Source organism: Triticum urartu, chromosome 2A (assembly GCF_056163025.1).
Source record: "Triticum urartu cultivar PI428250 chromosome 2A, HENAU_Tu73, whole genome shotgun sequence".
In the NCBI taxonomy this organism is placed as follows: domain Eukaryota; kingdom Viridiplantae; phylum Streptophyta; class Magnoliopsida; order Poales; family Poaceae; genus Triticum; species Triticum urartu.
This window is the reverse complement of record NC_141874.1, coordinates 539064178-539090665: the sequence shown is the minus strand read 5'-3', so window position 1 is coordinate 539090665 and position 26488 is coordinate 539064178.

Here is a 26488-nt window from a genome sequence, read left to right as displayed (position 1 = left end):
GCCCAGATGTTTGAATTTCATTACCATTTCTGGCATGGGACCTAGAAATTTACCGAAGGACACACATGTGATTTTTCAACCAGCTTTGGTGCACTCGAGCATGTGCTTGTATTTAAAATTTGAATTATGCACACAAAGGTGACACGTTCCATCTCAGATCCACGAGCCTTCTTGAGAGAAGCGCCGGTTTGCAAGAAACTTATACCAAAACTTGTTCCTATTCTGCAATTTTTTTACCACAGCATGGTAGTACCATGACATGACACCATGCCAAGTTTCATGATTTTCAGGCGTGTTTTGGATTTACAAGATTTTTAAAACCAAGCTTCTCAATGTTCTCGGCTGAACCACGATGCCCAGATGTTTGAATTTCATTCCCATTTCTTGCATGGGACCTAGAAATTCACTCGAGGACACACATGTGATTTTTCAATCAACTTTGGTGCATGTGAGCATGTGCTTGTAATTCAAATTTGAATTATGCACATTAAATGACCAGAAACTCAATTAATGTATAAAAAAGGCCAAACGAACCCAGAATAATTCCAAAATTTAACAGGGCACTCATATAGTTCTATATTGCCTCTGTAAAGAAATCTGGGGGGAGGCAGGTTATATTGTTTCGCACACAAAGGTATAAAGAAATAAAGAAATAAAGAAATTAGCATACCTATTTAATTCTTGGGTTCTTATTATTTATGCCACTAGTTGTGTATCACTACTCATTTTTGCCATTAGAATTTACAACTACTCAAAAAATGCCATCGATCCGTGAGATGCCTGCTCAAAAATGCAATTAGATATCTAAAAAATGCCATCGTTAAGCTAGATGTTTGCTCAGAAATGCCATTAGACATTATTATTTTCACGTCAAACCCGTTGACCATGTTACATGACAAAAATAAGACGATTCTCACAATGATAAGTTAATGGTGTCTAGCACAACACACCCCTCAAATAAAACTAAGCACCCTGGAATTCTTTGACAAAACTAAGCACCCTGAAATTCTTTGACAACTAAATTGCTGGCTATATGATGTTGGCCATATATATTGTACGTATATAATGTGAATAAATGAGTGGTAGTACTATACCAGCTAAAATATGAAATGTATGAAATATAACGAGAAGAAACATAATATAGTTCTGCTGGGGGCTCACCACAACACACCCCTCAAATAAAACTAAGCACACCTGAAATTAAACTAAGCAACTAATCCGGTAGACACTGCATTAGAACCACCATGAGGAACGACACTGCCACCTTACTCGGACTCCTCATCCACGTCCTCGACTTCGTCCTTGTCCCTCTTCCTCTTGGCCGATACTTCTTTGCTTGAACCGCACACTTAGCTCTTGCTCTTCATCCAACCTTTGTAGATATTGAAACAAAGGTAGCCATCCATTGAAGCATAGTGGATGCGATCTATATCTAGTACATTCCACTCCCATGCATGATGAAACTTGAACGGAGGTTTCTTCAGTGTACCTTACGAAGGATGAACCATGGCTCCTGCTAGGGTCAGCATTGAAGGCTGATCACGGGAGGGCACCAGCCCTTTCTTCTGGAGGTCAAAGGGGTTGCCTACAACGAGGCCTATCCGATCCAAGACATCCCTGTCATTCTAAAGTCTACAGTAACGAATTTGACTCGGCCGTCCTTGAGGAAATTCTTAAAATCCTGGCACTCAACGTCGGCATGGCATATGTGGTAGACCAACCATAAGTCATGCACGCAAACCTGGATCACGGCGGGCTTCTTCTTCTCTGCCTCCTTTAGATTCTTCTCGCTTCCCAGGACTGTGGTGTACTCAACATCTAGCCCATCGACCCACTCATCATTTGAGTTTCGAACATGCGTTTGAAGCGAGCAAGGCATTCTTTGACCTTTGCGGAAGAATGGGTGTAGATGACGTAGAACTCATCGCTGGTGATGGTTCTAACCTTATACTCACCGCCGATCATGGAGATTTGGGATGCCATGGATTTGGGAGGAGGGTTAGGATTAGTGGAGCTGCCGTAATGTGAAAGGACGGGACGACTAGGAGCGGTTTATCGATTGTAAAAATGTCGAGTGGGGGGCGCGTGCGAATGGCAGGGTAGTGGATTGCCTGGTGGATAAATGGATTCATGCACAGTAATATGGGGGCCCAATAAGATGTCATGTCTACTCAACGCCCAATTAAATGGCTTTCGATGTCATGTCAAGCGTCGGGAAAATTACAGGTGATACGAAGCTTTCCGTTCTCCCATGATACGGGCTTCCGAAAGCCCTTGTATCTGAGATCGAACGGTTGCAAGGCATGATTCTAGACCTATTGTGTAACGCCCTCGATGCGACTATAGCTCCCACGTGTCAAGGCACAACTTAGAGACATAATCGCATTGAAGGCATATGTCGCAAGTGAGGTAATCTTCACACAACCCATGTAATACATAATGGAAAGAGATACATAGTTGGCTTACAATCGCTACTTCACACAATTACATGAATAAACATTACATCAACCAAATACACTCATGGTCAGACTATGGAACCAAAATAAAAGAAGAACCCCAAATGCGACAAGGTCCCCGATCGACCCCAACTGGGCTCCACTACTGATCAACTAAAACGAAACAAAACAAAGGACAAGATCTTCATCGAGCTCCTCCTGAGCTGGGTTGCATCATCTGCACGGACTCATCGGCACCTGCAAGCTGGTTTTGGAAGTATCTGTGAGCCACAGGGACTCAGCAATCTCGCACCCTCGCGATCAAGACTATTTAAGCTTATGGGAAAGGTAAAGGTATGAGGTGGAGCTGCAGCAAGCGACTAGCATATATGGTGGCTAACATACGCAAATGAGAGCGAGAAGGGAAGGCAAAGCATGGTCGATAAAAGTATGATCAAGAAGTGATCCTAAACAACCTACGTCAAGCTTAACTCCAACACCGTGTTCACTTCCCGGACTCTGCCGGAAAGAGACCATCATGGTAACACACGCGGTTGATGTATTTTAATTAAGGTCAACTTCAGGTTTTCTACAACCGGACATTAACAAATTCCCATCTGCCCATAACCGCGGGCACGGCTTTCGAAAGTTCAAATCCCTGCAGGGGTGTCCCAACTTAGCCCATCACAAGCTCTCACGGTCAACGAAGGAATAGACCTCCTCCCGAGACATTCCGATCAGACTCGGTATCCCGGTACAACAAGACATTTCGACAGGGTAAAACTAAACCAGCAACACCGCCCGAATGTGCCGACAAATCCCGATAGGAGCTGCACATATCTCTTTCTCAGGGCACACTCAGATTGCCCTAGGTACGGGTAAGCCAGCCCAGAGTTGCCCCTGGTGGCCACCGGCAGCTGACAGGTTGGACCAACACTCAGAGGAGCACTGGCCCGGGGGGGGGGGGTAAAATAATGATGACCCTCAGGAGTGCGACTCTCAAGGGAAAAGAAAAGGCTAGGTGGCAAATGGTAAAACCAATGTTGGGCATTGCTGGAAGAGCTTTACTTAAGGCGAACTATCAAGGGGTTCCCATAATAGCCCAACCGCGTAAGGAACGCAAAATCCGGGAACATAACACCGATATGACGGAAACTAGGGCGGCAAGAGTGGAACAAAACACCAGGCATAAGGCCGAGCCTTCCACCCTTTACCAAGTATATAGATGCATTAATTAAATAAGATATATTGTGATATCCCAACAAGTAAACATGTTCCAACAAGGAACAACATCTCCATGTTCCAACAAGGAACAGACTTCAATCTTCACCTGCAACTAACAACGCTATAAGAGGGGCTGAGCGAAGCGGTAACATAGCCAAACAACGGTTTGCTAGGACAAGTTGGGTTAGAGGCTTGGTTCAACAATATGGGAGGCATGATAAGCAAGTGGTAGGTATCGCAGCATAGGCATAGCAAAAGAGCGAGCAACTAAGCAAGCAAAGATAGAAGTGATTTCGAGGGTATGATCATCTTGCCTAAAATCCTGCAAGGAAGAAGAACGAGTCCATGAAGAAGACAAACGGTCATAGTCGAACGGATCCTCACAAACGCGATGTTCACGGAACCAACCCGAAGGAGCAAACACCGGAAAAGAAGCATACCACATAGTAAACAAACCGCACATGAACATGGTATGATACACAATCAAGTATGATGCATGTCCGGTTAAATGAAGCATGGCATGGCAAAGTGCACAAACAAAACTACAAATTAAGTGGAGCTCAATATGCAACTCCGTTGCATATTGACGGAACACCACATCACTTATTTAGTTCACTCTCGGTTAGGTACACAACAATATTAAAAGTTGTTAAACAAGTCAAGAGGTGAAAACATAACAAAACTATACCATCTAAACAATTTAAATGGGGCCGGATATAACAAACAACAAATCCGGTAAAACCCCATATGCAATTATCAATTTGGTGCAACAACAATTTAACATTTTAATTGTTTTTATCATGATGCGGATGACATAAACAAGTTTATGCAATTTTATTAAAAGTTGACAAGAGCATTAAGAAGCATTTGTCATCATGGCGGAAACAAAAGGGGTGCTACAGCAACGATAACGAAACGGTGCCACGGCAACGTTCCGGTTCCTGGTAACTCGATTGAGATACCGATGCAAAGGAGAAGTGTGCGGATGCGGGTCATGCGATAAACGGTGGGGTGCTCCCGGTTACCGGATTCCCACGGGTTAGCGGCAAACGAAGAGGACCGAGCAAGTGACAACTCGGACACGGTGCAGACAACGGGTGCATCTCAAACATCGCAAGCATTCGTTCACAAACGTCGTCTCGGGGTTATACCTACGGAGCGTGCAAAGGGGACGGCTCTCGTTCGTAGAGGGAAGTAGGCGTTCTCGCGACGGCGGTAGTGGAAGTAGTCGTTCACGTTCGTTCGGAGAGGTACTTGCACCTTTGGTCTTGACGAATCCGAGGGCTTCGGGGTCGACGGTAGTGGTACACGTTTCATAGACGTTCAGCCATATCGGTAGCGGTACTTGACGAATCCCGAAACGGACTTGGCGTCTTCACGCATAGGGATACTTGGCGTTTCCGGTTCGGTGGTCGTTCGGGTGCCGTATGCCGTGGTACTTGGCGTGCAACCAAAGATGGACTCCGGGTGTCTGTGTTGACCTGGCCACGACAAAGGCAGCAAGGCCAACGGGGCAGCCAGCTCGTCGGGGTCCGATGCAAGGACGGGCAGAACAGGCGGCGATGGTGTGGCAGAGGACGGCGGCTCCGGCGATGGACTTGGCGGCGGGGACGACCGGACGAGATCCCGCCGGATCCGAGGCCAGTGCGGCGGTATGGGGAGGCGGACGAGCTCCAGGACGGCAGCGAGGTCGGGTGTCCAAGGTGGCGGGTTGCTCTGACGGCGTCTAACGGCGATGACGAGAAAGGGTTTCGGGAGGAGCTCCTCTCCCTGGGTCGATGAGGAGAGCGAGGAGGCTCAGGCACAAGGCCTCCTGTTCGGCTGCTTCGGCCACGAGGACGAGGAGGCGGGCATGCATGATGGAGCTCGGGCGCGCAAGAGGCCTGGCAAGGATGCGGCTTGAGCTGCAGCCATCCATGGCGCGGCGGCAGAGGAGGTTCTGTGCTCCGGCGAGGTGGGACTCCGGCGTGGGGTGGAGGAGGATTGGGGTCGAGCCACGGCTTCCCCTGGCGGCGCGGTCGGGAGGAGGACGAGGGGGATCGAGAGAGATGACGGCGCTGAGGGGAAGCACGAGGGAGAGATCGAGAGGAGGGGGGTCGGCTCCCTGGCGGCTAGGGTTAGAGGTTAGGTGCGGCTGGGCCTAGGTGGCCGCGGGGATGGCTGGGCCTGGTTGGCCGGCCCAGAGGAGAGGGAGGCTGCTGGGCTCTCCACTCCCTCTCTCATATTACTTTAGCAGAAAAGACAAAAAAAGAGAGGAAAAGAAAGAGAGGTTTAGGAAAAGATTTTGGACAACGGGATAATTTCCCCGAACTCACAAAAATACGCTTGTTCCGAGAAAATAGAAAAAGCCAAGATTGGAAGATGTAAATTCAAACTCATTTGAATTTAATTCAAATGTGTTTGAACTAGGATTAGGTTCTAGGAGTTTCCAAAAATGTTGAGAATTTTGGTAGAGCTCCGGAAAATGATGAAAGAATAAATGGCAAGGTTCGAGGTCAAGCAGCGAGATAACAAAGGCATGGGGAAATTTGCAAGTGTGTTTTTGGTGATTCCATAAGAATGGATTATTTTATAATAGCTCAACTAATATCGGGAGGATATATTATAAAGAGAAATCATCCTTCCCTCGATTTAAATGGATCGAAGGTCCATACGATTTATTTAGTTGAGATGCAAAAGATTTATGAGATGATGGCATGATGACATGATGCAATGCACATGATGCAAAGATTAAATGCAACGGACCAAACCAACTCACATGACGAAAAACCCAGAAACCCTGGAAGGCATCTGAAGCTCCGGTCTTGGGGCGTTACAACACTCCACCACTACAAGAGGATCTCGTCCCGAGATCTAGAATGGCACCGGAGGGAAAACGGAAGAGAAAGAGAAGAGGTAAACTAAGTTGCTTCTTTGACAAACGAGTGAAACCAAAGAACCTTGCGAGGTTGAACAAATTGAAAGAAAAGAATACATTGAAGATGAACGAAGTGGAAAACACTCCGTTAGGAAAAAGGAACAAGGAACATCATGAGAACCCTGTAGGTTGAAAGACATGAGAAAAAGGGTTGCAATGAACAAGAAGTACATGCAAGCACTCCGGTAGAAAACGAGAAGTACAAGGAATGATAAAGATCAATTACGTCAACACTCTGGTTGGAAATGGAAGGAATTGAACATGATCTTGGCAAAACAAGATGATGGGTCGAAGAGAGCGACATCACAACGCCTCCGGAACGAAAGAATAGAATATAGCTAATTGAAATAGGAGAAATGACGAGGAAATGCCAACTTCTGCCAAAAGAGCTTGAGAAGGCATCCTTAGGAGAAGGGTCGAACGGAGTTGTTGAAAAAAAACCCAACAACGAAAAGAACAGGGTTGTAGTGGGCTTATGGAGAACATCTCAAAACTATTAGGTGAAATTCTGCCACTAACAGGAACGATATATCCTATTGATAACAACAAGGAGATGAGAAGTTTAAATCACCGGGAGGATAGGTGAATAACTTGGGTCATTTATAAACACCACTATAGCAACAATCCTTAGGAAAGGCTTTAGGTGAAATATACCCCCAGATAACTCCAAAGAAGAGATTGATGGATTTAAAATACCTCATTCTTAATAACATGTGAATCATGAACTCAAATTATCAAGAATGATGTAAAACCACCTCCAAAGATACGGTAGAAAGAAATTGTACTCCGGATAGCAAGATGAAGAAAGCTTGAGCTCCTTTGAAAAGAATCTCGATGAACACTTCGAAAAGGAAATAAATCCTCTATGAACCAACAAGTGGAACCTTCATGAAGAACTCCGGTAACAAAAGGATGATCAAACAGAAAGAAAGGGTAGTTGAAAACACAAGGTGGAACCTTATACAGATTTAGATAGATCTCCGTGATTACATAATTGCGAGAGCTTGGAACTCCGGGAAAGAAAAAATGAGCACTTGAAACAAGAATAAGTATGATGAACCACTCCGGAAAAATAGGAATTGAGCAAACTCGATGAAACAAGAATAAGAATTACATTATGCTTATTCCTCACCAATTAAATTGATGACAAACAATGGATTTGGCATACTACTTATTCTCGTAGAAAGGATTAAAAGAGATATATCAAACTTGAGAAGGTCTTCAATGAACCACCAGTAGAATTTGAAAAGCACGAATGCATAGATATGATACACAAAGGAAGAAAACTCTTGAATGAACCACCGTAAGAATTGAAAAAGAACAAAGAAAAGATAAAGAAACACCGGGAAGAATTAACAAATGAACGAAAATGCTTGCTAGGATTTAGATAAATGAGAACGAAAAGGTCACGAGCTGATAAGAGAATACTTGAACGATGCACTGGTAAGATTGGAGAATGGCAACTGAAAGCTGAGAATGAATAAACATGAATTGATGGACTCCGGATAATCAAACTGAGACGACTCTTGAATTACTCCGGATAGGTGAAAAGAATTCTCACGATCAAAACAATTATGAGAGGATGGCAACAAGCTAGAATCACGAATCTTGATGAGAATGGAGCAAGATTAAAGAGAAACTCTTCTTCGGTCTTCAAAAATCTGAGAATTACAACGGGAAACACCACCAAGAATTGTTGAGGCACTCCGGGATGAAGAATGGAAAGGTTGAGCCAACGATGAAAAGAATTTGAAAGATCTTGGAGAAATACATTTGACTGATGATAATTCATTCTTACGTCAAACTTTGAAAAGAATTTGAGAATAACTCCGGGAAAATAAGAAGAGTCAGGTAAGATCCTGGGAAAAGACCTGTGGGTTAAGGCCCACTCAAAAGAAAACACCGTTGAACAATTTAAAAAAGAGGTTGCACCGGTTGAATTAAATGACTAGAATGAGATAACATCCTCGAAATAGGTTGAACGGATTAAGAGCGGAAACATGAATCTTCTGAGATATCTTTAGCATTCCGGAACAAAAGAATAGCAAGAAATGACTAAATGTGATGTGCACCGGCATGAGAAAACATTGAAATGAGGAAAGGATATGATCAACAAAGCTTGACTTGAAACCACCGGAGAAGAGAAGAGACAAAGAATGATAACTTGAAGCTCCGTTACGATCTTCATGAGAATCACCGGATAAGAATATTGACGGAAAAGAATGGCGAGACTTCACAAGAATAAAAGGATACTTGATAAAGAAATCTGGGTCCTCAAAGAAACAAAGGGAGGGAGGGTGGGAAAAACAAAGGCAACTGGAGATGGATGAAACGAACGCCGTTGAGAAGACTTGAGTTGATCTTGCAGATATTGAAATGATCAGATCCACTTGAAGAGAAGCACACCGGTTGAACATGATTGGCATAACAATCTCGATTATCAAGGAGGATTGGTATCCACATCGGAGTATGAGAACACCATTTGGGGAAGGTATGGAATAAACACTTGACTTCGAAGCAACTCGAATACCACAACTCAAAACAAAACAAAGGGTTGGCTTGCAGAATAAGCCAGAACAAACATATGATAGAGATTTCGTCCGAAGTTTTCATGGTGGGGCCTACACGGGCTCGATCGTACAACACCATCATGTACAAGGCAGTGCACATGACATACGAAGCGTCCCCGAGTCGGCATAGCCAAGGACTCTTTAAGACACAACGAGACCACTGTAAAACCAACCGTGAATAGGCGGACCACTAGACGTCGAACCCCAATTTCATATCATACATCCGTCGGAAAGATATCCTAAGAGCTACTTGAATTCCCACCTATGAAACTCCCGAATTTTTCCGGTTATGCAATCAGGTGTTGGGGATACAGGGGAAGCATAATATCTCACCCAAACTAGCAAATCCTACATCCAGCTGTATCCATCCTTCAACACATAACCAAGAAACCTTCGGAAATCATCTACCTCAACCTTCGAAAAGCATCCGTTATACAAGTTATGGCGATACTCCCGAACTCCCGCCCCAGTACTGGGTGGCGTCGAGGTTATCTCACCAACGAACTGCATAAAAGATATTTTCGATGTCGGCGTACTAAACTCAGGTATTCCAGAACTGCAATGATAAAATTATGATGACAACACCTCAGAGCTCAACTCCCCGGGACACTTCCACTAAACCCCTGACAGGAGGCACCAAGACAATGTTCTCATCATAAATCCATCGGAACGATTCCAAGATACCCGCGTGATCCTAAAAAAAAACTTTTAGTGAAATTTGAGAAGAGAAGAGTCAAAACTCAACGTCAGGATGCCTTACCAGAGCGATGAGGAGACTGGGAAGTAAAAAGAATTCCTAAACTCTCCGATATATAATTCCTAAATGACTCAAAACATTTTTCTAGACACAACTCGGCTGCTAAAAACGATCAAGCAATGGGGCTCCTAAGGTCGGGGATGGCTCTGATACCAACTTGTGACGCCCTCGATGCGACTATAGCTCCCACGTGTCGAGGCACAACTTAGAGACATAATCGCATTGAAGGCATATGTCGCAAGTGAGGTAATCTTCACACAACCCATGTAATACATAATGGAAAGAGATACATAATTGGCTTACAATCGCCACTTCACATAATTACATGAATAAACATTACATCAACCAAATACACTCATGGTCCGACTACAGAACCAAAATAAAAGAAGAACCCCAAATGCGACAAGGTCCCCGATCGACCCCAACTGGGCTCCACTACTGATAAACTAAAACGAAACAAAACAAAGGACAAGATCTTCATCGAGCTCCTCCTGAGCTGGGTTGCGTCATCTGCACGGACTCATCGGCACCTGCAAGCTAGTTTTGGAAGTATCTGTGAGCCACAGGGACTCAGCAATCTCGCACCCTCGCGATCAAGACTATTTAAGCTTATGGGAAAGGTAAAGGTATGAGGTGGAGCTGCAGCAAGCGACTAGCATATATGGTGGCTAACATACGCAAATGAGAGCGAGAAGAGAAGGCAAAGCACGGTCGATAAAAGTATGATCAAGAAGTGATCCTAAACAACCTACATCAAGCTTAACTCCAACACCGTGTTCACTTCCCGGACTCTGCCGGAAAGAGACCATCACGGTAACACATGCGGTTGATGTATTTTAATTAAGGTCAAGTTCAGGTTTTCTACAACCGGACATTAACAAATTCCCATCTGCCCATAACCGCGGGCACGGCTTTCGAAAGTTCAAATCCCTACAGGAGTGTCCCAACTTAGCCCATCACAAGCTCTCACGGTCAACGAAGGAATAGACCTCCTCCCGAGACATTCCGATCAGACTCGGTATCCCGGTACAACAAGACATTTCGACAGGGTAAAACTAAACCAGCAACACCGCCCGAATGTGCCGACAAATCCCGATAGGAGCTGCACATATCTCTTTCTCAGGGCACACTCAGATTGTCCTAGGTACGGGTAAGCCAGCCCAGAGTTGCCCCTGGTGGCCACCGACAGCTGACAGGTTGGACCAACACTCAGAGGAGCACTGGCCCGGGGGGGGGGGGGGGTAAAGTAATGATGACCCTCAGGAGTGCGATTCCCAAGGGAAAAGAAAAGGCTAGGTGGCAAATGGTAGAACCAATGTTGGGCATTGCTGGAAGAGCTTTACTTAAGGCGAACTGTCAAGGGATTCCCATAATAGCCCAACCGCGTAAGGAACGCAAAATCCGGGAACATAACACCGATATGACGGAAACTAGGGCGGCAAGAGTGGAACAAAACACCAGGCATAAGGCTGAGCCTTCCACCCTTTACCAAGTATATAGATGCATTAATTAAATAAGATATATTGTGATATCCCAACAAGTAAACATGTTCCAACAAGGAACAACATCTCCATGTTCCAACAAGGAACAGACTTCAATCTTCACCTGCAACTAACAACGCTATAAGAGGGGCTGAGCGAAGCGGTAACATAGCCAAACAACGGTTTGTTGGACAAGTTGGGTTAGAGGCTTGGTTCAACAATATGGGAGGCATGATAAGCAAGTGGTAGGTATCACAGCATAGGCTTAGCAAAAGAGCGAGCAACTAAGCAAGCAAAGATAGAAGTGATTTCGAGGGTATGATCATCTTGACTGAAATCCCGCAAGGAAGAAGAACGAGTCCATGAAGAAGACAAATGGTCGTAGTCGAACGGATCCTCACAAACGCGATGTTCACGGAACCAACCCGAAGGAGCAAACACCGGAAAAGAAGCACACCACATAGTAAACAAACCGCACATGAACATGGTATGATACACAATCAAGTATGATGCATGTCCGGTTAAATGAAGCATGGCATGGCAAAGTGCACAAACAAAACTACAAATTAAGTGGAGCTCAATATGCAACTCCGTTGCATATTGACGGAACACCACATCACTTATTTAGTTCACTCTCGGTTAGGTACTCAACAATATTAAAAGTTGTTAAACAAGTCAAGAGGTGAAAACATAACAAAACTATACCATCTAAACAATTTAAATGGGGCTGGATATAACAAACAACAAATCCGGTAAAACCCCATATGCAATTATCAATTTGGTGCAACAACAATTTAACATTTTAATTGTTTTTATCATGATGCGGATGACATAAACGAGTTTATGCAATTTTATTAAAAGTTGACAAGAGCATTAAGAAGCATTTGTCATCGTGGCGGAAACAAAAGGGGTGCCACAGCAACGATGACGAAACGGTGCCACGGCAACGTTCCGGTTCCCGGTAACTCGATTGAGATACCGATGCAAAGGAGAAGTGTGCGGATGCGGGTCATGCGATAAACGGTGGGGTGATCCCAGTTACCGGATTCCCACGGGTTAGCGGCAAACGAAGAGGACCGAGCAAGTGACAACTCGGACACGGTGCGGACAACGGGTGCATCTCAAACATCGCAAGCATTCGTTCACGAACGTCGTCTCGGGGTTATACCTACGGAGCGTGCAAAGGGGACGGCTCTCGTTCGTAGAGGGAAGTAGGCGTTCTTGCGACGGCGGTAGTGGAAGTAGTCGTTCACGTTCATTCGGAGAGGTACTTGCACCTTCGGTTTTGACGAATCAGAGGGCTTCGGGGTCGATGGTAGTGGTACACGTTTCGTAGACGTTCAGCCATATCGGTAGCGGTACTTGACGAATCCCAAAACGGACTTGGTGTCTTCACGCGTAGGGATACTTGGCGTTTCCGGTTCGGTGGTCGTTCGGGCGCCGTATGCCGTGGTACTTGGCATGCAACCAAAGATGGACTTCAGGTGTCTGTGTTGACCTGGCCACGACAAAGGCAGCAAGGCCAACGGGGCAGCCAGCTCGTCGGGGTCCGATCCAGGGACGGGCAGGACAGGCAGCGATGGTGTGGTAGAGGACGGCGGCTACGGCGATGGACTTGGCGGCGGGGACGACCGGACGAGATCCCGCCGGATCCGAGGCCAGGGCGGCGGTATGGGGAGGTGGACGAGCTCCAGGACGACAGCGAGGTCGGGTGTCCAAGGCGGCGGGTTGCTCCGACGGCGTCGAACTGCGATGACGAGAAAGGGTTTCGGGAGGAGCTCCTCTCCCTGGGTCGATGAGGAGAGCGAGGAGGCTCAGGCACAAGGCCTCCTGTTCGGCAGCTTCGGCCACGAGGACGAGGAGGCGGGCATGCATGATGGAGCTCAGGCGCGCGAGAGGCCCGGTGAGGACGCGGCTTGAGCTGCAGCCATCCATGGCGCGGCGGCAGAGGAGGTTCTGTGCTCCGTCGAGGTGGGACTCCTGTGTGGGGTGGAGGAGGATTGGAGTCGAGCCGCGGCTTCCCTTGGCGGCGCGGTCGGGAGGAGGACGAGGGGGATTGAGAGAGATGACGGCGCTGAGGGGAAGCACGAGGGAGAGATCGAGAGGAGGGGGGTCGGCTCCCTGGCGGCTAGGGTTAGAGGTTAGGTGCGGCTGGGCCTAGGTGGCCGCGGGGATGGCTGGGCCTGGTTGGCCGGCCTAGAGGAGAGGGAGGCTGCTGGGCTCTCCACTCCCTCTCTCATATTACTTTAGCAGAAAAGACAAAAAAAGAGAGGAAAAGAAAGAGAGGTTTAGGAAAAGATTTTGGACAAGGGGATAATTTCCCTGAACTCACAAAAATACGCTTGTTCCGAGAAAATAGAAAAAGCCAAGATTGGAAGATGTAAATTCAAACTCATTTGAATTTAATTCAAATGTGTTTGAACTAGGATTAGGTTCTAGGAGTTTCCAAAAATGTTGAGAATTTTGGTAGAGCTCCGGAAAATGATGAAAGAATAAATGGCAAGGTTCGAGGTCAAGCAGCGAGATAACAAAGGCATGGGGAAATTTGCAAGTGTGTTTTTGGTGATTCCATAAGAATGGATTATTTTATAATAGCTCCATTAATATCGGGAGGATATATTATAAAGAGAAATCATCCTTCCCTCGATTTAAATGGATCGAAGGTCCATACGATTTATTTAGTTGAGATGCAAAAGATTTATGAGATGATGGCATGATGACATGATGCAATGCACATGATGCAAAGATTAAATGCAACGGACCAAACCAACTCACATGACGAAAAACCCGGAAACCCTAGAAGGCATCTGAAGCTCCGGTCTTGGGGCGTTACATATTGGTGAATATCCTATCCTGGAGGGTTATTCTGCAAATTTTCAGCAACTTAGCATGCGACTGTTCGATCTCAGATCCAAGGGCTGCTAGCAGCCCGTATCATGGTCGCGCCTACCACGACCGTCGCGTCACTCGCGCGGTCGTGCCCTTGGAAATTTAACATGGTGCGTTAGGCTCTCTGATGTTGGCATGTCATACATAGTCATCACTTAGTCACTGATATAACAAGGTTAGCTATAAGATTGGCTATAAGAATATTTTATGTTTACTTCTCTCTATCTCTTTCTTCGTAGTATTTATTGCATTTGCCAAGGAGTGACCTCTTCCAATGAAATAGTGCTTAGATGAGGTGCTATGGGCATTAAATGGCTTAGCAACTCAAGTCCCCAATGCATAGGTGCTTAGTTTTTTGTTGCTAAGTTTGCTTCATCTAGGCACACGCGCTTATCACTGTTTCTTCCTGGGGTCACCAAAGTAGTCTGTCTCTTCTTAATTAAGTTGCCACATCAGACTTTATGCCTATGTGGTAGGCTTAGCACCTGTAGGATCAAGTACAATAGTGGGCTATAAGCCCGCTTTACTTGGCATTTTTTCATATGTGGGACAAAGAGGCAAGGAAAAAGTGGAGGAGTGGGCTCTCAAGCAAGAGCCATCCTCTACATGGTAGAGCATCGGGAGAGGCACTTGTATGGAGGTGGTTAGGAACCGGGAGACTCACGCCGGTCGTAGCGCCGCATTTAAAATGATAATGGCAAGTCAAATCAACGGGCCCCACCTATCCAGCAGTAACTCACTGTTAAATCACACAGCCCTACGTTTGCAGCAGCCTACTGCCTCATCTTCTCGCGTCTCTATCGAACTGACTGGGCGGAACTTTCCCACCTACCGCATGGGAAATGCCCCGCCCTCGACTTTTAAATAGTAAAGTATACTAATTTTGTATCCATGGATTGCGCCATGGAGAAAAGCCTCAAGAAAACGGCGGTACACCTGTACGGAGTATACATCACGCCCGTTGCGTTCGCGTCGCACCCCAGATGGTCGGTCGGTCTGGCACGCCGCTCTCCGAATGGAACGAGCATCATATTGCGTTTGCACACACATGTGGATCCGCAATTGAGAACCAACCATAGGCACACTCCCTGGCCCCGCAAGTCGGGTGAGTTAATAGAAGAGAGATACGAGCGATAGTACTACTAGAGAAGTGTTGTAGGAGTACATACGTTGGTACCTGGACGATCCCTGCAAGACACAGAAGATCAGTTCGTCCATGCATGTGACTAGACTCCGACAGAGACGCCTGGATTGGCTATCGTCTACATATCGTGCAGGCTGTGTTGTACAGGGCTGTAGTTCTGGTGAGAAATATAAAAAAGGTTTCTTGTCATCTCGCAAAATTAGGTGTCATGTGCTTTGGATCACTGCGAGGGTTAAAAAGCGACAACTGAGTTGGGCTAGTCATTGGGGGCACATGCACGAAGACTACTCGGCTGCCATCTAGGTCAAGCCGGCTATGTTAATTAGGACATCTATCGACCGACCCCTTTTCTACGAGTTTATCTTTAATTTGAGCTTTGATCCTTGTCTAGTTTGTCCGTCAGGATTCATGTTTTCTCCTTTGGGCAGTGAGGTTATGATTTCTTGTCATGTGGCATTTTTTCGTGTTATGTGTTATAATCTGGTGCTTTAGATCAAAATGACGACAACTGCGCCTTCGGGGCATGTGCATGAAGACTTCTCGATAGTCATTGCCGAAGTCAAGCCGACTCCGGCCGGTAGACAAAAGAAAAGTAGTACTCCACTATATAGGCAGGAGCCTCCGCGCTTGCTTGCTAGTGTTGCTCTCTTCACACTGTCTCGTCCTCTCCAGATCTAAACATGAAAGCGGTGGCCACACACTCTCTCTCTACTCACCGCTGGTCACATATCCAGCCGGATACCTCTCTGTTGTGGAAGGTGAGAAGGTGCAACGTTCACGCGGCCATCCTCGGCGACGGCTCTTACCCACTGCCGGCGCATCCCGGTCAGCGTGCCTTGCCGTTCTCTCCCAAGCATCGCTGGCAAGGGAGGGCCTCACACCCCTTCTTCCTCGCTGCCATAGTGTGGGTAGATCCGGTCTCCCGCCGCCCACCTAGCGGCATCCCGGCGATGCTCAGGTATAACTTCCTTCAAAACCGGCCTTGCTCTACTTCCCGAGCTCCTGACGTCGCTACATTTGTATCTTTTACTATTCCTCAGGCCCCCTCGTAGATAGGATCGATCGGCTGTTCGAAAACCACCTATTTTTTTACTGTTAAGAGGTAAAACGAGTTCATGCACTCGAATCTAGTAGTACTTGGTTCAAACAAGGAAGAAAAGGGATGGGGTGTGGGGGAATATTTGTTACCTGAATCTAGGACTTGTTTGAAAGAGGAAATAATGCGGGCGAAAAGTAGCAGAGACTGGCTATCCAACGGGTCTCTAGGTCTAATAGGGAAATAAAGGGAACGCAATACAAACTCAATATAAACCCGATCTATTGGTTGAAAAAGGAAAGAAAGTGGGGACTGGGGGACAAGTCAACAGAGTAAGTCCAGCACTAGATTTGCTAGCCTCACACAGTATAAGGTGGCTATATACCGAACAAAAATGGGACCAACCCAGATATCCTCTTCTGATGTTTGTTGCCCCGAGCTGCTCTTATGTAATGCCACTGGTAAAATGTAGCAGTCGCACTGTTAAAAGTAAGGACACGTTAAACCAATGTTGTTTTCAATGTAATGCCTCCAGTAATATGAATCAATTGCACTTTTTTCATGTCCTGCTAAATTTCCCATTAAGATAAGTTGCTTCTTTTCGTTAGAGCTGCAATTGTCCTGGTCCGCCTACTCTCCCGTGCCCAAATACCGACTCTGTAGCAGCTGCTAATGTAATGTTGTAAAATGAAGCAATGACACCATTAAAGTAATGTCGTATTTAATGGTTGTCATAGTTAATCCTAATGCCCACACTAATATCTAGCAATGCTGCTACAAATTGCTACTGTCCTTGTACGATTGCCATTCAGATAAGGAACATGTTTTTTTTCATTTGATGCATGTTTCATCACTTGTTAGTCACCCTCCTTTCCACATTTTTTGTGCAAACAGAGATATACATTTCACGCTTGATCTTAGTTGAACTGCACAAATGATATCCAAATTATAGTTGAACATTCCAGGAGCTTCACGACCAACCTTGATGTTGCTCAATTTTATTTCAACTAATGAAAAAGAAGCTCTATGGGTTTCGTTTTCTGATGGAAATGGAACCGGGGCTGGAGCCCTTGTCTTGAAAAAAAAGAAGAAGTTGCTAGCTCATGGGACATTGCTTCATTTTAGGTGAACTGCACCAAAAGGTCCCATGAATTGAATCATCCATGTTGGTGACTGGTGTCATCCCTTCTATGATGGCGTTGACTACAGATATGGTTCCCATCATGAGGTATGTTCCTTTTTGGTCTGACCGTTTTCCAAAGCTCCTGCATGTTGATCCTACTGTTGTGCTACTGTTTTGGCACTGCCATGATAAAGCAGTAATGTTATTATTTTGCACCTTAATCTAGTGGCACTATTAATTTGAGGCAATGTTTTGGCACCGTTCGTGCCACTGTTCTTTTTTATATATCGAAAGAGGGTGTTCCCTCTGATTTCATTAAAGAAACCCAACCATAGAGAACCATTATCCGACAACATCTCAGTGTAAATGGGCAGTTATGCAACTACTACTAGAACAGACTGAGTACTAGAAGGAGACAAGTTCGCAACATAAGCTAGGCAGGTAGGGGACGCAGCACCAGCTCGACAAAGTTTGGATTACAACCCAAATGCTACCACAGAAACATCAGGGGGAAGATAGGGACTGAAAGAGCCAGCTTCAGCATCCTAGTCTAAGCACCCCCGGCCTTCATCCTTGCGACGCATGGTACACCTCATTTGCCACCTGCTCGACCCTAGTGTAACTGATAAAATGAAGTAATAATACAGTTAAAATAGAGCGAGTGTCCTCTCTATCATTTCATTTCCAATGTAGATAAAGAAAGTGATTCTCTTTGTTAATGTATGTTTCATTAACTAGTCCCATTGTTAATGTTTAAGCGTTTCTGCAAACTGGGGTGCTTAATTTTAGTTAATCTGCACAATAATAGAGATTTGGATGTCTCAAGGCCCCTCCTTGTACTACCGCTGTACACTGATGTTCATCACTGGCAGAAGGTGTATGAGGGAGAGTTGGGATGATTTCCAGTATGAGGCGAGGCGTACCGTATGAGGCGTCACAGGGCCCATCTCGCCCTCGCAGCATGGCATACTATGACACTATCACAATATTTTATTCTATTTATTTTGCGTGTTTCATCGACTAGTGCCACTATAATGTAATCACGCTTTTTCATTATCTGTGCAAAAAGGGTTATTCAGCTGCATTTTGGTGGAACTGCACAAATGTACTTATGGAACCGGCATATATGCAGAGTGCGAGGTGTGCCAAGTAAAAATTACTGACAACAACCATGCTCCATGCACGCATTGGCATCCACCACCACTAGTGGGATGTGTGGCGCTCTCTGTGGACGGATCTTTCTCGACAGCAAATCCTCTAACCAAATACTAGTAGCTTATATTGGCAGTTTTCTAGGGAGTACTCTTTTCTGAAACAAGCACCAATCTATTTTTCTTTATTTGTACACATTGTCACAACTTTGAACCAAAGGTCCAGAGCTATTTAAGGGTGATTGGCGTAGTACTCAGAGACTGATTGTAAGCATGATATTCGTTAGTTGTCACACTGATTGTAAGCATGAGCAGGTGGAAGATTAGGTTAGTGTGAAGCTTACCTTAAACCCTATCGCCCCCGTTGAAACGAGGCGAGCGTCGAGGGAACCATGGAGAACGGCGGGAAAGCTACGTCGCGCCATCCGGCCTCCTCTTGTGGTGGGGGAACGAATACTCCTGTGGCTCCTTCTGGCTCTGCACCGTCACGAACGGCACACCGTACTTGATCGATTCGTTGTCCTCTAGGTGCTCGACCTTCCACCTGTACGCCCACCACCTCTGTTTGACTTTCGCCTCGGGAGAATCTGTCTGCTCCATTGCCCAGAGGAAATACTCGATGAACTCGAAGGACTGCGGCGTGACTGACACCGAGGAGTACATGTACATCGCCGCCCTCATCGCCGCCGTCTAGATCATTCTCATACATTGCCACATGGCCCTCACCATCCTCGAAATCTCCCACTCATTGTCAAACCAAGTAAGGATCTCCTTAAACCTGGGTAACTTTTCCTGGTCACCGTCGGCGATCTGCCTGATTTGCTGCTGCATCCTCTCCATAAATGTCCTTCTGAGTGGTCGGTGCTAGCTTTGGAAGATGGGAGGAGAGACGGTGGTCTTGCAATAGAGAAGAGGGAGAGGCAAGACAGTGGTTTTGGAATGGAAATGATGGAGAGGAGAGGAGGTGGTTTTGCAATGGAGAAGAGGGAGAGGCAACACGATGGTTTTGGAATGGAGATGATGGAGAGGAGAGGAGGTGGTTTTGCAATGGAGAAGAGGGAGAGGAGCGCGCGGCAGCGATTTAGGATTGGACAAGAGGGCCGGCGCACTGTGACTGGATCAAAATCAAAATCAATTTATCCTTCAATTAAGAAAGCGACCCCACATTAACTAGTCTCCCTTTTATTCTGGGTCATAATTGACCATGATTTTCGCAAATAAAATATATGTTATATGTTGCAAAAATAATATAATTTGAAAGTACATTCAGATACGAACCAAACGATACAATTTTTGGTGACATGTATTCACATTTTGCTTGTCAAATGCAGGACAAGGTCAAACTTTGACCCAAAATATGCAAAACAAAAAAATACTTCCAAGACCAGCGCCGCTCTTCCGCTCTTCTCCTCTTAAACCACCCCGCTCTTCCACTCTTCTCCTCCTAAACCACCGCCGCTCCTCTCCTGTTCCAATCTAAATCCAGCGCCGCTCCTCTCCTCTTCCATTTCTAAACCACCGCCCCAGCATCGCTCCTCTCCTGTTCTAATCCAAAACCAGTGTTGCTCCTCTTCTCTTCCATTCAAAAACCACCGCTGGCGAGTGAAGGTGCTGTGGAGAAGTAGATCGATGGAGGAGTACAACCGATATGTGAGGATCACAGATAGCGACCCTGTGAAGCTAGCTAGGATGTTGGAGATACATTCTTGGTTTGACAACAAGGACCAACTAGCGGCGACGGCGACATCCATGGCCAAATATCTGCAACAGAGCAAAAAGGTGGCGATACTCCTGGAGGGAGTCGCGCGGGAGTACATAGAGCTGCTCCTCTGGGCCATGGGGCAAATAGATCCACCGAATCCGATCGTGAGGGAGCGGTGGTGGGAGTATCGATCCCAGATGGAGCATCCACCAGAGATTGAAGGATGGAGCATCTACGGGGTGCCGTTTGTGAGGGTGTCATGCCAGAGTGAGCCGGTGGAGTCTTCGTCGACCGAACCCAACTGCAAGAGGAGAAAAACAGTTGGCCCAACGAAGATTCCCTGCCATCCTCTCCCTCACCGTTCACATCATCTCACGGGGCGGCTGTCTACTGCCGATGAATAGGAGGGACTGCCCCCCCCCCCCGCCCCAGCCCAATAGTCGAGCAAGTTGTGAATTGTCAAGAGGAGCTTAGGGTTGTTAGTATTTGCATGTTGTGAATTGTGTTTTGTGTTGTGTATTTTGAGAGTACTTTCAGATATGAATGTCTTTTGAATTTCAGATTTGCAGTATTGAGCATATGAAGTATTTTATGAATTCTAGAGATCTATTTTTAGCACTTAAAAAATGTAGTTTCATAGGAGTATAAAAGTGAAGACAATGTGATTCTTTGAGAAGAAACTGCAAGTTTCAGTTTTAGATAAGAAACTCCAAGTTCAGTTTCAGATAGTAAATTGCAACTTTCAGAGGCAGAGCATTTATATTAACACGGCCTTTTCAAACAGTGTTAACATCATGTTGGAAGTTTTATTCATGGTCGAAACTGGAAGTACCAGCGAGTTAACATCATGCTGATCAACATTCATGCATAGCATATCTGCATATGGTGCACAGTCAAAAAGATATGCTATTTGCAAAATGCCCACACAATGTCAAGTGTGCAAAAAACAGAGAAAACGAGGGACGAAGTTTTGGTAAGTGTTGGACATGGTGTGCGTAGATGACAATTAGGACCCACATGTCAATAAAGGCAGAGGCAAAAATATTTGAGATATTTTCTCTGCACGGGTGGAATCGAACCCGGCGGAACAGCTGTCGGGTAGTGTCACTCGGCCACTAGGCTAGTTCAGTTGTTTCGTTACTAATAAGGCACTTCCTCTGGTGATCTCCTCCTGTGCTGGTGTTCGATCACCGCGACGCCGCTGTTTGTCGTTGTGAACATGCTGAACAAACGAGAGGAATCTGGCGAGGACTGTACGTGGAGAGGTGGACAGTCGGGACCCACCAGGTCTATGGCCGTACGCAAGAAAGTGCCTCATCGAGAAAATACTTCCTCCTAATGCTATACTAACATTGGGGCCCATGGGTTTGTCAACATAGTTACATTTTTAGGTGCTTCAATGTAGTTACTAACTCTACTCTTATAAAAAAATGAAGTTGGTGACGATGGTGTGCCTGCCATCATGCAATATAGGCCGTCCGATTTATATCTCATAGATAGGAAGGAAACAATGGCAATTTTGCAAAAAGATACCCACACCCCTCTCCAGATTTGCAAATAAGGCCTTCCCTCGTTCATCATTTTCTCCCACAAGATAAACTACTCATACAAATGCATCTTGATGCGTGCAATGCATGGGCATCTTTCTAGTAGGAGATAAATTCACAACGAAGCCGGGGAGCTGGCAGGTATCATTTATTATCGCTAGGGAAGCAAGTATCAGCTGGGTTTTGGGCTTCCCTGTCTAGGCTTTCTTTTTTAACATGCGCAGCCCACGACCTCGGATGGGAGGTCCATAGTCCTATTTGTATTTTCTTGAGGGCCATCATGTATCGACTGGCCTATGGACCTCCCATCCGAGGTTTTATTTTTCCTGAAACATCGGCAGCCCAATTTATGTATTTTTTGAAGAAAACGCAGAGGTTTGTTCTATTTTTCTATATAAGAATAGGAACGTCCGGTCCAACTTATGTTTCCCTTGTAACTATATTATATATAATTAAACTATTTTATATGTTATTATATTTTATTGTTATTGTCATCATATATTTAACAGATACTTATATATGTAAGAAAACAATATCCCACATCTTATTAACTTATAAAAATTATTTCTTAACAATAAAATCCTAGATTTTTTTGGCAACGAAAATCCTGGTGATTGTGTACAAAAGCTTGGTAAGATTTAAGGACCAATGTAATAATAAATCACTTATTATTTAAATATATATATATAAGAAAATGCTCAGCCCCTGTTTATTTTTTGATAATGTTGCTGCGCCCACCCCAACGTTACAATTAGAATCAGCCCAGCAAAATCGTGTATTTTGAGAAAGTGCAAATGGCCTGTAATTTTTTAGGAAAAACATAAATGGGCCGCATGGATGCTACATTATTTCTTCACCCAGCCCAGCTAATGGACTGTAATTCAAAAAAAGATAAAATTAACTGTAAATTCTACCCCGCAAAAAAAAAGACTGTAAATTCTGAAAAAATGGGTTGAATACGTGCCACATTTTTGGAGGCTGGAATGTGGCCCAATAGGTCGAAGCCAATGCAAGTCGTTGTCAACTTAGTCAACAAATTATTTTGACATCGTTAGCCGTTGGATTAACATCCAACGACCGGCATGCATCTTCAATCTCTCATCTTCTTCCTCCAACGCCGTCGGGACCACTTGCTCCCGCCTCCTACTGCTAGCAGCTCTGCTTAGCAGGCTTCGCTGTGAAGCGCTACTCCACCGTTGGCCAGGCCATCCCTCCACCCCTCCACACCTCATGTTCTTCTCCACCGACTATCGAACCAGTTAACCCTCGTACACCTCTCTGTCTGCGACTCTACTCCCGCGTCTTCCCATCTCCCGCTCGTTGTTGTCCGGGGCCTCGCCGTCATCCACCACCTTGGATGCGCTTGGCACGGAGTGCTCAACGTGGTCAACGAACGACACCATCGGAAGTAGACTGTGCGTGGAGAGGCTGGCAGCTGGGTCTACGGCTGCACGCAAGGAAATGCCTCCTTATTACGCGCAAAATAATGATTCCTCCACCTGACAGCTAGGACCCACCGGTAGGGCCTTTGTATTTTGCAAAAAAACATTCCCACCGCTGACAGGTCGGACCCACCAGCTATATCTTCGCACGCAAGGAAGTGCCTCCTTATTATGCACAAAAAATGAATTCCCCCTGCTAGCTGGGACCCACAATAGTGGGAGGCTGACTTGTGGGCCAACTAAGTTGACGAGGACGGAGGGCTTTGTCAACTTAGTCAATTTGAACGATTTTAGCTCCAGTGACCGTACGATGTCCATCCAACGGCCGTAGTGCTTCTTCAACCTCTGGTCTTCTTGCTCTAGCTGCCCAAACCAGCGCCGGTCGTGCCTCATGCTCCTGCCTCCCATGGCCGGTTGTGATGCCGCGGAGGCCTCACCGCCCCTACTACTCCCACCGCTAGCCAGGCCATCCCTCTACTCACCCACGCCCCCTGTTATTCTATGGTGATGACATCCTCACACCGCAGCGAACCAGTGAACCCTCATACTCCTCTACACATGGGCATCCACTGTCGCGTCTTCCCTGGCTCCGCATCGTCCCCTTCCTAGGCCTCGCCATCGTCCACCGCCCTGGTGCCCTCAGCGCGGCGTGGTCAACATGGTCAAGGTACGGCTTCCATCGGACGTGGACTGTACGTGGACAGGCTAACAACTGGGTCCATGGCCGCAGCAAGGAAGTGCCTCCTTATTATGCGGAAAATAATGATTCTTCCACCTGACAGCAGGGACCCACCGGACGGGCAACCGTATTTTGCGAAAAAAAACGTTTCCCCCTGACTACTGAGACCTACCAGCGACATCTTCGCACGCATGGAAGTGCGTCCGGGCAAAAAAATGATTCACCCCCCTGACTGCTGGGACCCACCAGCTACATCTTCCCACGCAAGGAAGTGCCTAACAGTCGGGACCCACCTGGTCGAAGCATACGTAGCGTTGTCATTCTTGTCACAAACATGTACGTACATACTGGTCCATGTAGAGGCGCGCACGTGTTGTAGTAGAGGCACGCACGTAGCATGTACACGTATGTACAATGCCAGTGTGCAAGAAAGAAAATACGGCCACGTACGTACATAGAGGCATGGTATCGAACGCCTACTCGCGCATACGTATGGCCAGGGCTCATGTACATGGCTGGGTCGGAACGGAGAAACAGCGCTGTCGTCGTGTTCATGGGGAGCCAACCGGCTGGGTCGGAATGGAACGCGTCGTCGTGTTCATCGGGAGGGCTTGCACGGAACAGCCGATGGAAACGAGGCCTGGCATACCGCACAATGGAGGAAACGGCCTTGTGTTCGACCGGCCACGGTCGAAATGGGATCCTGTTCATCGGGAGGGGTCTGGCATACTGCAAAACGGATGAAACGGACCTCCTACGGTCGAAACGGGGGTCCTATTCATCAGGAGGGGTGTGGCGTACCGCAAAGCGAAGGAAACAGACTTGTGTTGGAGCGCTACGGTCGAAACGGGGGTCCTGTTCATTGGGAGGGGTGTGGCGTACTGCAAAACGGGACTCCACGGGATACTGTTCATCTGCACCGTTGACCCCCTCCAGCCTCCACGGCCTATTGTTCATCCACCGTCGACCTCCTCCAGCCTCCACCTGCGACTGTTCGTCCACAGGCTCCAGTTCATCCAGCCTCCACCGCACGCTACTCCACCGGCTACTGTTCAACCAGCCCTATCCACGGGCTCCTGTTCAACCACCCCTCCACGGGCTACTGTTCATCTAGCCCTCCACCGTCTACTGTTCATCCAGCCCTCCACTGGGTGGTCCTGTTAATCCAGCCCTCCACGGGGTCCTGTTCATCCAGCCCCAACCGGCTCGATAAATCGGGGTCATGTTCATCCAGAGGGAACACCACGGGGTCATGTTCATCCACCCCCAATGGGAACTGTTCATCCAAACCCCCAGCAACGCTCACTGTTCATCCAGAGGCAGCATCGATCGGCTTTAGTTAGCAGCAGTAGCGAAGGAATCACTCGGGTTCAGTAACGTAGCTAGTGCAATCGCTCGGGTTCAGTTAGAGCCCAATGCCTCGCTCGGGTTCAGTTAGAGCCCAACGCCACACACACACGCGCGTACGTGTATGAGAGAAACACGCATCGCTCGGCCCCCGACCACCCACCGTAACTGGGTACTCCCTGAAATTTTCCTCGCCCTCACTTCTACCATAGTTTTTTCCGTCATGGACGGCCCAAAGAATGTCATGCAGCTGCGTCTCTGGCCCGCCTAGGACGAAAAGCCCATTTTCTATCATGATTTTTTGTCATAGAAGTAGGAGCGCACCCCATCTATGATGATACCGGGTTTTGTCACAATTATCATCATAGAAGTGTCATAAGTATGACAGAAAAAAAATTTCGTTCGGCCCAAAATGTCACAGATGTGTCTTTCTTTGTAGTGTTTTTTAGCAAAGGTCATGCCGGATCTTTCCGTGAATTCTGGCATGACTTGTGCTAGAATATGTAGGAAATATTGAGTGGCATGGATTTTCTCGAAAAATAATTAAATGACATTTCGGTTTGACTTTAAGTCTGTCGAGGCTCCATCACCGAAGGTCGAAAAATCAGTGAGGGAGTGTATCCACCATATATGAGAGAGGACGAAGAAGCCCGACTGTTGTCGTGGGGGTCGTTTCTCCTTCTTTTCCTTGTGCTAGACCTTTGTTATGCACTAGGGAAAGGAGGAGTAGCGACCATCACCGACGGTCGCAAATGTCAGAGAGGAATCAGTGAGGGAGAGTCTCCACCATATAGACTCGGCAGACTGATAGTCAACCCGTGATGAATAATAATGATCTAATTTAATTTTTATAGTACATATATTTAATTGTAAAAGTTTAATCTTTGAATTACGAATGTAGGAAATGTCGTCATCGGATGACGAAAGTCTCCCGGCGGAGTGCAGCTGGTGCAACGACGACCGAGGTCTGTGCGACAAGCCTCACCTGGACGAAGATCGGCGCTTCAGCATTAAGCTCAGGGAGACCATCGATGTTGAAACGGT